This window comes from Mastigoproctus giganteus, chromosome 9, assembly GCF_048544385.1.
Source record: "Mastigoproctus giganteus isolate SK-2022 chromosome 9, ASM4854438v1, whole genome shotgun sequence".
NCBI classification, from domain to species: Eukaryota; Metazoa; Arthropoda; class Arachnida; order Uropygi; family Thelyphonidae; genus Mastigoproctus; species Mastigoproctus giganteus.
In genome coordinates this window covers 112,605,103-112,620,512 of record NC_143583.1, presented here as the reverse complement: position 1 = coordinate 112,620,512, position 15,410 = coordinate 112,605,103, and the positions used below count along the sequence as shown (strand labels likewise).

Below are 15,410 nucleotides of genomic sequence, written 5' to 3'. Positions count from 1 at the left end.
ATGCCATCTATCGACAAGATCGTAATACTTCAAATGCTGCCCATGGAGGTGTGGCCATCTTCATCAGCTCAAAGATCCCGACCAAACAAATTGTTTTGCAAACTGATATTGAAGTTGTTGCCGTACGTTTGATAACCCAGATTGCGTTAACACTAGCATCAGTCTATCTCCCACCAAGTCATACCTTCTCTTCCAAGATCTTGAAAACCTGCTAATGCAATTACTACCCCCTGTCTATCTGTTGGGTGATTTCAATAGCCACCATCACTTATGGGGATCAACAAAAGTAGATACACATGGCTGCCTAATTGAAACTTTTCTAGACAAGCAAAACCTTACTGTTCTTAATACTGGTGCACCCACTCACATACAATTACCAACTGGACAAACTTCTGCAATTGATTTATCAATATGTTCCCCGATTCTGTTTCCAATCATAGAATGGTCTGTTTTAGATGACCCCTTGGGCAGTGATCATTTTCCGATTAGTTGTGATCTGCTCACTGCACAACCACCATTAGTCAAACCTGCAGGAAATGGAAGTTCTCTCAAGCCAACTGGGTCAAATTTCAATCTTTTGTCACCCTGGATGAGCAATATATACGTACACAGCCGATAGATGAAGCCACAGATTATATCATTTCACACCTACTATCTGCAGCTAAGTGTTCAATTCCATTGTCGAATCCTCGGTCCCGATGGCACCTCAACTATTGGTGGAATGAAGACTGCACAAAAGCAAAGAAGTTAAAAAATAAAGCATGGAATTTATTTCGTAGATCATCAACCATGGCTAATCTTATCAATTACAAGAAGCTAAGAGCGAAAGCACATCTCATTCAAAGGCAAGCCAAGAAGAATTCTTGGATTCGTTTTGCATCTACCATAAACAGAAACACTAACTCCAGGTTAATATGGAAGAAAATCAGACAGATTTCTGGAAAATTCCCTACAACCCCTTCACCAATTCTTTCATGGAATGGGCAGGAACTCTCTGCTCCTTAGGACATAGCAAATGCTTTGGGCAAAACGTTTGCTAAAGTTTCAGCGGCCTCAACTTATTCTGTGGATTTTCAGAAAATAAAGACCAAGACTGAAGAACGAGCCATAAACTTTCGAACCTCAGTTTTCCTACCGTATAACCAGCCTCTTCAATATCACAAACTTCTACATGCTATGAAAACGACACACAACGGTGCCACTGGGCCGGATGGAATATCTTATATCATGTTACAAAACCTTGGTGACAAAAATTTACAAATTCTACTGGTCTACTATAACAGAATATTTATGGAAAACATTTATCCCAGCTCTTGGCATCATGCCACAGTTCTTACCTTTTTGAAACCTGGAAAAGACCCTACACGGCCATGCAATTACCGACCAATTTCCCTCTCCAGTTGCCTCGGTAAATTACTTGAAAAAATTATTCATAATCGACTTGTTTGGACCATCGAAACACAACACCTAATGAGTAATAATCAGCATGGCTTTCGTAAGAACAGGTCCTCCTTAGATCTCATGATCAAGGCAGAGTCTGCAATTCGCAATGCCTTCGTAAAAAATTAACATCTCGTTTTGGTTTCCATAGACATAGAGAAGGCATTTGACACTACCTGGCATCATGGCATTCTCAGCGACCTCCATGCCCTTGGTCTACGAGGCAACCTTCCTATATTCATCAGAAACTTTCTCCAGAATCGTTCATTCCAAGTTCGATACCACAACTCGCTTTCTATGACATTTTTACAGGAAGAAGGAGTGCCACAAGGTTCTGTATTGAGTGCAATCCTCTTTGCCCTTAAAATCGATTCTATAACAAAAGAACTTCCAAATACAGTTGAGACCTATCTTTATGCGGATGATCTCTCCATTTCTTACCATTCTCAGAATATGAGATCCATAGCCATTTCTGCTGAGATAGACGATAGCCATTGAAATGGCTATCGTCTATCTCAGCAGAAAACTGTTGCAGTCCACTTTTGTAATCAACGAAAAATGCATACAGATCCTGAACTTCAGATGTCAAATTTTACCATTCCAGTGACCAACAATATCAGATTCTTGGGATTAATCCTTGACAGAAAATTAAATTTCTTTGAGCACATTAAATCGCTGCGTACTTCCTGCCTCAAAAAACTGAACATACTCAGAGCTTTATCTGCAATGTCTTGGGGAGCAGACTGTACCTCTTTGCTTCTGCTATATAGAGCATTGATCAGATCCCATTTGAATTATGGTGCTCCAATCTACGATTCTGCCCGAAAGAGTACACTATGCTGGTTGGACCCTATACAGCATAGTGCATTGCGGATTGCCCTTGGCGCATTCAGGACATCTCCCACTCATAGTTTATATATTGAAGCACATGAGCCCCCTCTTTGTCTCCGCAGGAAAACATTACTTCTTAAGTATGCAGCCCGAATACAAAGTTGCTGTCAGCATCCTATTGGGCCATATCTCTTTAGTCCACCACTGCAAAACCTTTATAGAAATAAACCCAGTAAAATAAGACCAGCAGGCTTACGCCTAATTGAAATAACACAGAGTTGGAATATTCATAATGTCAACAGGCTAGACATAGTGAAATGCTCTCACCTACCTTGGACACCTCCTCCACAATTAACTTGTGATACTTATCTTCAAAAATGGGGAAAGAATCTTCTACCGTCACTTAACGTGAAACAACTCCATGCAAGCCATATTCAGAAATATGCTAGTTTATTGCCAATATATACTGATGGATCCAAATCACATTCAGCCGTTGGAGCAGCAGCAGTATTTCCCTCTACAATCATTTCTGCTTCCCTTCCACCTGAGTATAGCAGCTTCTCTGCAGAACTTCATGCAATAAAGTTAGCTTTAGAAAACCTGAATCTCTACCCATCTCTAAAATATATTGTATACACTGACACTCTCTAAGCTTAATTACCTCAATACAAAACTTTTCCTACAAGGTTCATCCTATTTTAAACCAAATCAGAAGCCTCCTATTAAAAATTGAGGAACGTCATCAATCAGTGACCTTTTGCTGGATCCCAGCCCATTCAGGGATAAAAGGGAATGAACTGGCTGACAAAACTGCCAAAAATCCATCAACTTATGATTTAACGCTTGCTCCTATTCCAATCTATGACTATAATCATATCATACAAACAACATGTCTGGCACTGTGGAAAGAGTTATGGCACACCCAAACCAATAATAAACTTTATCAGTTGAAACAGGATCCACAGCTTTGGCGCTCTAGCACCAAAACAGTACAAAGAGAAGAAGTAGTGCTTGCACGTGCACGGATAGGACATACATGTCTGACTCACCTTCATCTACTTACAGGAGAGGATCCTCCTCAATGTCTACACTGTTCCTCGCACTTATCAGTCAAACACATTCTCGTTGACTGCCCTCACTATGATCAGGACAGAATATCCATCCTCCTTTCCCTAAAAAATCTTCCGGAACCGAAGACATTAAAACATATTATTGGTGATGATGCAAACATCAATGAATTCTTCTCCTTTTTGAAAAAAATTGGAATGTATCATAAATTCTAAAACATCACTCTAATAAAACATAAATTGATTATATCTGAAATTTGATTTTTATCATTTTCCTATGAATAGGCGCACTATAGCCCCAGCAGCTCGTGCGCCATTAAACCCCCATCACTCACTCACTCACATGGGTTCCACTTTTCAATCCAGAAATGAAACATCAGTCTGTCCAGTAATTCACGCTGATTCACCACCACTACCCAAAATGTTTTGTATTGCTACAGTGCAGAGAAAACAATGGTTGCTGTTTTCTGGATATTGATGGAATAATCCTTAACACATTATGTACCCAAGGACACTACAGTAAGAGGAAACTCATATGAAAAAGATTTGAAGAAAAAGTTCTTCCCAGCACTTCAGAAAAAATGACCACACGTTCTTTTCCATCAGGAAAATGCTTCACCCCATTGTTCTGGAAATGTGTAAAAAAGTTTTAAAGAAAACAACATTGGGGATATCTCACATCATCTATACTCACCTGATCCTGCACATAGTGACTTTTAGTTGTTCCCAACAATGAAGGATGCTCTTCGTGGCAGAATATTTCCTAGCTGACAAGTAGCTGCTTCTGCCATTTACCAATGGGACAAACATACCTCTAAGGAAAGCTTTTCCACAGCCTTCACAGCTTGGAAGAACAGATGTGAAAAGTATGTGCAACCTATGTAGGAGTCTATGTAGAAAAGTGAGGCAAGTGTCAATTCTGTACCTTGTGTACTTTATGATAAATAAATTTGGAGACCTTATAACTTGAATGTCCCTCATATAATGGGATAATCACCTCCTTTTCACTGCTAGAAAAGTTCACTTATATATCATAGAAAAGCCCCATGAGTTGTCCTGTCAGCCTGTCCGCATTGCTCAGAGAACTTCGTATCTGACTACACAAGTACCCCAGATCTTTTTCATTTTCCACTACCCTAAGTATTATACCACAAATTTGGTACATTCATTTGGGATTACTGGTACCTATATGCAGTACCTTGCATTTGTCAATGTTGAACTTCAACCGATATTTCTCAGTCCATCTGCCTAATTTTTCTAGATCTTGAAGCAGTAGCATACCATGATTACTGTCATTAACCACCATGCCAATGTTTGTATAATCTGCACACTTAGACATTAAGGCTGATATATCTCATCAATGTCATTATTAAATATAGAAAACAACAATGGGCCATGAAGAGCACTGTCCATTAATAACCATTCTCTCTCTCTCTCTTTTCCCCCTCACTCAACCATCCCTTTATCTATAGAAGTAACTTGTCTTTAATGCCACACTGCTCCAGTTTGTACAGCGGTCTTTCATGTGCAGCACTATCAAAAACTTTCCTGAAATCCAAGAGAATGATATCAAAATTATTTTTTACATCCATTTCCTTTGTTACTGCAGCATATTATACAATCAGATTGATCACACAGAATTGCCCCCTAACATATCCATGCTGTGACTGCAGTATAATTGTATTACTGTCTAGATAAAAAAAACTCTCTAGATACTGTCAAGATCTAGATACTATCTAGAAACTACTGTCTAGATGTTCCTGCATAACTTCTTTCTTTTGATTCCCCTTTGTGAAATGGAGAAACATTTGCGCATCTCCAGTCTATAAGGATCCTTCCTGAATCCTAATGTTAGGATTCAGGAAGGATCCATAGTGCAGGCATATGATGCAAGAAAGCAAGCTTATACAGCATCAGCAAAAAAAAAAAAAAAAAAAAATGTACACACACTTCCTGTTTCACTTATTCATTCCTTCCAAAAGTTTGTCTAGTTCTTCCTTGAATTTATTTAAGTGCCTAGTCTCCATATGTTGTAATTTGCAGAACCGAAGTCTTTCTTGGTAAGAGCACCTACTTTGTTCCCCTCACTTACCCTTCTCTGTACAGTAAACCCCCGCTATTCGCAGGGGTTACGTTCCTGAGAAATGCCGCGAATACTGAGCTTTGGCTCCCATAGCAATAAAGGGGGTTCCGTTCCAAAGTATGAAATATATAAGAAAAACTAGTCTAAAATTTTGTATACGTATGTATTATATGTACCTTCATAATATGACTGTGTACATAGTGAAATGCAAGCATATGTCATCGAAATGAAAATAAGAAACAATTTAATATTAAATGTAATATTTATTAGAAATTTCAAACAAATCTTTCAAACCAGTGACTTTTCTAGCTAAAAAACTTATCCTGCCAGTGCTATCACCAGTTTCGCTAAAGTGTTGATAAAGGAATTTTGCCTTTTCACGAATGACGAGTGAACTTAATGGAATTTTATTTTGAGTTCGGTCTTCTATCCACAGATTTAAAGCCTTTTCCATTTTTTCTAATTTAACATCACGAGTTACAGAGCAAATTTTTGAAGCAATTAGCACGTTTTCACGGACACTACGGTGGATTTTTTCTTCCGATTTTTTGATTGATCGTACCCTTGACTCATTGATTTTATAATGTTTTGCCACTGAGGAGACACTTTCACCATTAGAAATTGTCTAATAACTCAATTTTATTCGCTAGTGTCATCACCTTCTTTGATCTTTTCACATTTCCCTTGTTATTCTTAGCCATATTTTTGTACGGGTTAGAAAGAACTTGTCCACAATAAAGTCACTTTCTTCCGTTAACACGCTCGAAAAAGTCTGTTTTACACTGCAAAACAGTAGATTTATCACTTTTTTAAGCATATCAATTTATAAATTGATAACTTTATTCAATTTATAAGCATATAAATTAAAATCAAACGACGAAACCTTTATGACAAGCGCATAACACATACTGAACAAGGATTAGCGAGAAACATCCACGCTCGCGATTTTGTCACCCTTATCCCCCACCCACTGAGCGCTGTTTTGACCGGGAAAGATAATTTTAGCCACGCCCACGTTTTTTTATGGCGGAAAATGTTCACAGCGCTTTAAAATTCAATTTTTTTTAGGTTTCATTTTATATTAAATCAGCGACCGCGAATACGCGAAACTGCGAATACAGATACCGCGAATAGCGGGGGTTTACTGTACTTGTTCCATTAGCTCTACATCCTTCCTAAAAGGAGTCCTCCAGAACTGTATACAGTGCTCTAGGTGTGGTCTGACCAGAGAACTTCGTATCTGACTGCACAATTCCCTCTCCTCTTTTTCATTCTCCACTACCCCGAGTGTACGCTACTATGGGGTTACTGCTACCCATATGCAGTACTTTGCATTTGTCAATGTTAAACTTCAGTTGCCACCTCTCAGCCCATCAGCTCAACTTTTCTAGATCGTGTTGAAGTAGCATACTGTGATTATTGTAATTAACAACCCTGCCAACCTTAGTATCATCTGCAAACTTATTCATTAAGCCTGATATAACTTCATCACTATCATTGATAAATACAGAAAACAATGATGGGACCAACAGCAAACCCCATGGGACTCCAATAATAACATTAGTCCACGAAGAGTAGTGTCCATTCATTTCCACTCTGTCTCCTTCCACTCAACCATCCCTTTATCTGTAGCAGCAGCAGCAGCAGCAACTTTCCCTTAATGCCATACTGCTCCAATTTGTACAGCAGTATTCCATGTGTAACAGTATCAAAAGCTTTCCTGTAATCCAAGTATATGATATTAAAATTATTTTTTGCATCCAGTTCCTTTGTGACCATATCATAGTATCCAATTAAATTGGTCAGACAAGACCTCCCTTTAACAAACCCATGCTATGTCTTAATTATTACTGCAGTCTTGTCTAGATGATCCTGTATCACCTCTTTAACAAGTGACTCTGTTATTTTCCCCAGAACACAAGTTAAACTAACAGGTCTATAGTTACTTGTGTCACCTTTTGAATCCCCTTTGTGAATTGGTAATACATTTGCACACCTCCAGTCCAAGGAAGCTCTCATAATTATGGCTAAGGGTTTGTTTACTTCCTTTGCTGCCTCCTTTAATACTGGATAGATCCCGTCCACCCCGGTGCCTTTTTTATGTTTAACTTCAACAACTTCTTCTCCGCTTTGCTCTCAGTTATTACAAAATCATTTAACTCCCTGTTAGAATTTGATAAACTTCTGGCCTCCACTTTCCTTGAGAATTCTTCATGTGTGAATGTAGATGCAATATGCTCATTCAATTTGTCAGTTACCTGAACAAGATCATCAACAGTTGAACCATCGATGTTAAGTTGGTCAATCTGATTCAATCCTTTCCTTCTAGAGTTTACATAAGTAAAGAAGCCTTTGCCAACTTTGCCAAAGATTTCTCTTAATCTGTCTTTGCTTTCCTAACTTTCTTTGTCACTTGATTACAGACTAGTTTATGTCTACCTAGGTTTCTGTGTCTTCTGATAATTTATATGCATCCTATGCATTTTTCTTCTCTGCCACAAGTCTCATTAGTTCATCTGACATCCATTTTGGCCTAAACCTTGAACAATATTTCTTAGTTGGTATGTAAAGCCTAGTGGCTTCCAAGATAAGTTCTTTGAATGCTTCCCATTTAGAATTTGCTGTTGGTAACATCATCAGTTGGTTCCACAAAATACTTAAATCCCTGAAAGCCTAGCAAGTGTGTGAGTGACCAACCCACAAGTTCCAGTCAATATTTGGAAAGATAAAATTCAATTTATAAGACATTTTGATTTATTGGTCAACTCTATTTCGCTGTACTATTGTTCATTGTACGCATCAGAGTCATTAAGCCTATAACAAACTCCTGTTTCATTTGTGCTTCCCCAGTGCTTATGTCACACCAAACTGACTCAAAATTGCACTGGCCAACCATGTCAACTGGATGCACTGCCTTAGATTTTGTGTGTTTCTTAACTGACAACATGACTTCTCCTCCCTTCATCCTGGCTCTCCTTTATGTACACATTGTACTCCCCATATTCAAATTCTGAATTCCTTATATGTGACACCATGTCTCTGATATCCCAATAATACAATGTCTGCATTTGATGTCTTCACCATCACTTCAAATTCATCAAATTTATTTACTACATTCCTAGCATTGGTGTTCATGCAAGTATGCATGCTCCTGTTCTTACTCTTAGTTACCCTAGCACATCCCATGTATTTACTTTTTCCATGAAGACTCCCAGCAGTCCTTGAAATCCCTGGCACTTTGCTTTCCAGGCTGCTTCTCATTCCAATGGATGCAGTGCAAGAATCACTTTCACCCCTGCCTGCAGGTATTGTTGATCTATCAGTCTGTGTATGCCTCCCAAGCTAGCAGTTTTCTGACCCACCTAACATTGCCTCCATAGCATCAGAAAATATTCTTGCACTCTTTCTATTTAAGTGTATACCATTTCTGTTGAAGCAATCTCTTCTGTTAACAAGCACAGACCATGCTGTGAAAAGAATTCTGCCATAGTGAGCCTTGCACAGTCTCCAGAGCTGAATTGATTGATAAGGCTCTCAACATGTACACCCTCCTTTGTCTGGGCAGTATTGCAGACATTTTCAAATTTAATTCTAACTTATGACTTTTTTTCAATGTTATCCTGTACTTGTTAAGTAAATGCCTCCGATATACTACTCTTAATATCATTAGTGCCAACTGTTAAGGGCACAAATGTCTGTATTTCCATTTGGGAATTATGAAGTGTAGCAATAAACTTCCAGGACTGGTGCTTTTGCAATCATGTTCGATGAGTTTGAAAATAAATGGAAGTGGTATGTTGTAGTTCAAACTTCCAACAGCTGGTGGTATAGAGATTGTACAGTAGGCTGATAGGTTGCAAGTAACAACCAGTTTCTTTATTAGCTGTAACGTTCTGTGCCAAGATTTTGAAATTTAGCAGTGAACAAATATCAAATTTTGCTTTAAACTGGGAAAATCTGCAACAAAAATGTATGAAATGTTGAAAACTGTTTATGGTGATGAAACTTAGTTGTTGTATCAGTGTGTTTGAATGATATAATCTGTTCAGAGATGGATGTGAGGATGTTCTTGATGATGTAGGAAGCATGTAGATTTGCTTGAGTGTGTACAGAGAAGGGCAACAAGATTGGTGAGGGGAATGAAGGGATCCTCTTACCAAGAGAGGCTTAAGTTCTACAAATTGCAGTGGCTGGAGACTTGGCACCTGCATGGTGATCTGATTGATAAGGCCTTGAATGGGTTGAGCTTGCTGAATTCTGTTGGGAAAGACAGATGTGCAGAAATTTGCCTTTAGCCAGCGGTTGGTTAATTACTGGAACAAACTTCCATCTGTCATTGTGGAAGTTGATAGGTTAAATAAATTTAAGGAGGAACCGGACAAACAGAGGGAGTGGTTGTGTGAAATTTTTTTTTTTTTTTTTTTGGCTGATGCTGCATAAGCTCATACACTTGCTTTCTTGCATCACATGCCACTACTACTATATAAGAAGTGGGCATCCATCAACCTCTCAAAACTAGGATAGAGTTGCAAAAGTTTGGGAAATTGTAGCAAGAGATTGTTGTCTCTGTTGGAGAAGATTCTTTATATTCTGCATGAAGAGTTAGAGAAAAGGTCTGTTCAAAATTTGTGCTGCCAAGCCTCACAGATGAGCAGAAGCAATGAAGAGTCGCCATGCAAAGATTTCATCCAGAAATATACAGTGGACTTCAAAATCATCACCAAGGCCCAAAAAAAAAAAGTTTCATTTTCACAAGTTTAGGATCAACACAATGCTGTTCATTTGTTTTTTGACAACAGTGTGTGATTCGCACAGAATTTGTACCTGAAGGGGATAGAGTCAGTGCTGCATTCTGTGTACAGGTGCTTCAGAGACTACAAAGACTATTCAAGTGTACAGGCACTCCTGGCTTACGTAATACTCGACTTATGGAAATTCAACTTTACGTAAATTTTCACCGGCAGGTACAAATTTTAAAAAATTGTGGAAATGTATTTTGCATCTCGTAGGAATAAGTGGAGGTATCGTGAAAATATCGTAATGTTGAACCCAATAACACTTTTTTTTTTTTTTTTTTTTTTTTTGGTAATTCGTTCCAAGACCTCAGAAGTTGAAATTTTTGCTATATAACTAAGCTATTTATCTCTCTGAAAGGTCATTTTTATAATAGAAATTGCACTACACTTCCATCATTATCATATGTTCCGTTATAGGAATCAATTTTGAATGCCTTTGTGATATTGTTTTAAAACACATTTCTGGAGATCACTACCATAAAACAATAAAAACAATTTGCACTTTCTGGTTTATTGGGCTTTTTTTGTTAGTGCATCTAATTATAAATGGGTAGTAAACTCGATCTTATTGTATTTGCGATAATGCCGATAACTGGAATTCTGTGGGTTTTTATGTTACGGTATTATGGTGAAATGAGTTCCCCTTCACCGAAATGTTCAATCATATAAAAAACTTAAATAAATTTTCAAAATCTTCTCTTCGTTCCTATTTACTTATTACAATGGTGAAGGGAAAGGGACAAACGGAAAGTGCAAGTGCTGGCAGTGCTAGAAAATGAAACAAAATTAATTTTGGAAATGAAGATGATTAATTAAGAAGTATGAAGAAGAACAAAATTTGTCATCTATTGCACAGAATTAGGTCTCACTACTTCAACAGTGAATACTATTTTAAGACGCGTATAAAAGAACGTGTTAAAGGATCAACCCATTTAAGATCAACAGTGAACACAAAACAGTGTTCAGGTGCTATATCGAAGATGGAAAATCAGATTCAGAAGCAAGTGCCCCCGAATGAGTCCAATGGCCATTTAAGAAAAAGCAAAAATATTTTAGAAGATATTAAGAATAAGTATGACAAACCCCAAGCCAATTTCCATGGCAAGCAAAGGGTGGTTTAATAGGTTCAAGTTCATGGCAAGCAATGAGTGGTTTAATAGGTTCAAGCATCGCACGGGTTTCCAAAACATTAAAGTATGCGATGAAGTTGTCATTGCCAATTCTGCAGCTGCAGAGAAATTTTGTGATGTGTAGGAAAGAACCCATTCTAAAACTTCTGTAGCAGTGTGCTTATCATGCGGAGAGTTAATTCTGGCAACGATGCTCAAAAGGTAAAACTTACTGACATTATGCCTGTCTCCTCTCTCTTTTTATAATTTTGAAATTTTGTACACTTTTGTAATTTTTTCTGCGCATGAAATAAAAAAATTGAATAAGTAATTTTATTTACATGTTTGTTGAACATTTCTTTTTTTGCTTCAATCAAATTCAGTGCGCATAGTTGCGAGTGCTGCATTAGCATTTAGGGAAATTCCGACTTACGTAAAGTTCCATGAATGCAACCCTTAAGTAAGTCGGGCAGTGGCTGTATTTCCCGGGTGAGCCGCAACTTTGTGAGAAAGGCAGCTGATCTTGTTGCAAGACAATGTTCCTGCCCATTCTGCACTTGTGAAGACATTTCTGATGAAAGTAGCACTGTATAAATCAGCCCTTCTCTTCTGACCTAGCACCAGCGACCTCTTCCTGTTTCCCAAGGTGAAAACTGCACTCAAAGGAAAGAGATCTCAGGATTTTGAGGATATAAAGAAAAACGTAACTGCTGAACTGAACATTTCTTTGGATACCATCACTGACTTCTTTTCAGAAATTTTTAGAAGGGGTAATAAGTGTATTCAATCAGGTGTTGATTACTTTGAATAAAAATAAAACCATTTTTGCGCTCTTTCATTTTATGTTCTTTTTATTCTCAATCGAAGAACTTTATTGCCTCATACATATGGAAATCAGACATTTCCATGTGTCATGTTCTTACCACTTCCCCAGTGAAAGATAGCAAATAAATGGGAAAATGAAGTTAAATTGTTATAAGTTATATAAGGTTGAATTATTAGTTAAGATTTGAATTAAATATGTGTAAGTTTAGATTTAAATTAAATATATATAAGTTTAGATTTAAATTAAATACATTTTAAAGTTATATTTGAATTGAATTTAGGAATTAATTTTAGAAAAGTTGTGAAGTTTGTCTAGTAAGGTTGTTGAAGTTAAGTAAGTAAATAAAATAGAAAGGAAAGTTGTGAAGTTGTCTAGTAACAGTATTTTAGATAAGTTTTTTTTTTTTTTTTTTTAGGCAACATTTAGCTTTATTTTAGTTAAGAACTTCTGTTTCCAGGGTAGTTAGATAGGGTTATTTATAAGCCTAAGGGATTTCCTTAGTTGAAGCAGTAGTGTTTGGTGGGTGAAATGGTATAGGTGGTGAGTCACATCCTTGCTATTGTAGTGGTTGTGGTCAAAATGCTTATACCTATTTTTAATTTAGGATAAAGACTTGTTTTTTGAAGATATGCAATGTGTTTCTGTTTTCTTGTATGCCCTTGTTGCAGTTAATATTGTTGCAAATGGCTCCTCTCAAAAAGACCTCCTCATAAAGTCTGTCTGTTGATATGTGTCTATTGATAGTAACGTGTGTTTGTCAAAGTTGCGTTGTTTTCCAGAGTATATATTACTCAGAAAATTTTCTGTATGAACCACCATTTCTTGAATGATTTCATATGACTTGCATGTGTAGCATTTGTAATTATTAATTTTAATTAATAATCATAAGAGTTATCTCTGTTTTTTTCATAGGACTGCTTCACTTCCAAACTCTCATAGTTACCACATGATTCGAAATTTAGAATGGTTAAAAATATATTACACTTTAAAATCTCTAGATGTATTCAATTCCTCTAGCTCATTAATGCCTAGAACGCACCGAGACCAGAGTTGAAGGCCCACACCCCAATTCCAGATCCATCAAACATGAGGAATTGAACTCATTGTGTCAAAGTTATCTTAAAATAAAGCATCGATAAAATTCACTGATATATAGATGTACAACAATAAATACGTTAAAATTTTAAAATTACTTTAAAAACAACTTTCGAAAGTAATTTTTAAATTTTAACGTATTTATTGTTGTACATCTATATATCCATGAATTTTATTTTTTATTCAATGCTTTATTTTTAGATAACTTTGACACAATGAGGTCAATTCCTCGTGTTTGTGAGGTGTGTTTGATGGATGTGGGCCTTCCGCTGTGGTCCCGGTGAGTTCTACACATTCATGAGCTAGGGGAATTGCATCTAGAGATTTTAAAGTGTAATATATTTTTAACCATTCTAAATTTCAAATCGTGTGGTAACTATGAGAGTTTGGAAGTGAAGCAATCCTATGAAAGAAATAGATGCAACTCTTATGATTATTAATTGTGATTTAAACGTAGGACATATCGATCCTGGTTGCTCTTGGTTTATAGGAAATTATTAATTTTAAATACACTGCATCTTATTTATTTTTGTATAAACTGAATTGTCTTTTTTACATATTCTTCTTCTTCTAGTTTCCTGCCCTCAGGCGGGTTCAGGGCTCCATTGACGCCATCTTGTGCTTTCCTTTTAAGTTCTGCATAATTTCCTCTTCCCATCCAATCCATCATTCAAATTCTCCTTCTCCCAACAGCTCTCTTCCCAGACATATTTCCCTCAATCACTTTCCTCAACATTCTTTTTCTTCTTGATACATGTCCTATAAAGTTCTTAAGTCTTCTTCTTAGTTCTTTTACTAACGTTATTTCTTCACCTACTTTCCTCAACACTTCCTTATTACTCACCCTGTCCACCCATTTCACCCTTTCCATTCTTCTCCACACCCACATCTTGAATGCTTCTAACCATCTAATCTCCTTTCTTCCCAGTGTCCTTGTCTGAGCCATATAGTACAACAGTCCATATTGTTTTCACTATTTGTTTTCTTAATTCCTTCTTGAAATTTCTTCTCAATAGTTCCTTTCTATTAATAAATGCCTCTGTTCATTGCAATTTTTGTATTTATTTCCTCCAGGCTTTTTCCATTTCTGTCATTATGCTTCCCAAGTATCTTTTTGGGACAGATACTTCCCAAGTATCTGTTCACCTGTTCCAATATTATTCCATCTAATGTTACATTGATTCTTCTTCTTCCTGGCCACTTTGAAATGAACATTTTCTTGCTGTTAATCTTCATATTGTACTCCTTTACTTTGTTCAAGATATCCAATGAGCTCTCTAATTCTTACTCATTATTTGCAATCAGTATCTGATCGTCTGCAAATCTTATTGTCTTTATATTCTCCCCTCTTACTTTTACACCTCCTTTTTGCTCTTCTTTGTACTCTTTCATCAATGCTTCTGCATATAAATTAAATAGTAAAGGAGACGTGGAACATCCTTGCCTTACACTCCTACCAATGTCTACTTCTTCTGATTACTCTTCATCAATCGAAACCACAGCTGTCTGTCCCATGTAAAGTTCCCAAATTAGTTTAAGGTCTCTTTTATCTAGGCCTATCTTTCCTAGGACTTCCATCAGCTTAACCCAATTCACTCTGTCAAAAGCCTTCTTGAGATCCATAAAACAGATTGCCAGATATTTTCCTCTTTCCATGCTTCTTTCTGCTAGTTTTCTTAATATTCCTATTGCCTTTCTGGTCCTGCAGCCTTCTCTGAACCCAAACTGATCTTCTTCTATGAATTCACAATCCTTCGCTTCTGCTATAATTCATTCTGAGAGGATTTTTAGTAATCTTTTTGAAGAGTGGGAAATTAAACTGATTGTTCTATAGTCAGTACAATTTGTTGCATTCTTCTTCTTTTCTAATGGGATGATTATGGATTTTAGAAAGTCTTTGAGCCAGCTTTCACATTCATAGATTTTCCTGCAAATCCCCCAAACAATTCTTTCTTTGCTTCTTCTCCAAGTCCTTTTATAATTTCTGCTGGTATATCATCCAGTCCAGCTGCCTTCCCTCTTTTTAATGAAGCTATTGTCTTTTTAAATTCTTCTCGGATTAGTTTTGGTCCTATGGTCACTTCATCTTCTGCTGTCACAGGCCCAATGTTCGGTTTATTTATTTTATCATATAGCTCTTCTATATATTATTTCTATCTTCTT

General features: G+C 36.9%; 1 protein-coding gene across 1 annotated transcript in view; it reads left to right on the top strand.

The window, feature by feature from the left end:
• Positions 1–15,410, top strand: part of LOC150080650 (insulin-like peptide receptor) — a 514,932-nt gene that overhangs the window by 410,511 nt on the left and 89,011 nt on the right.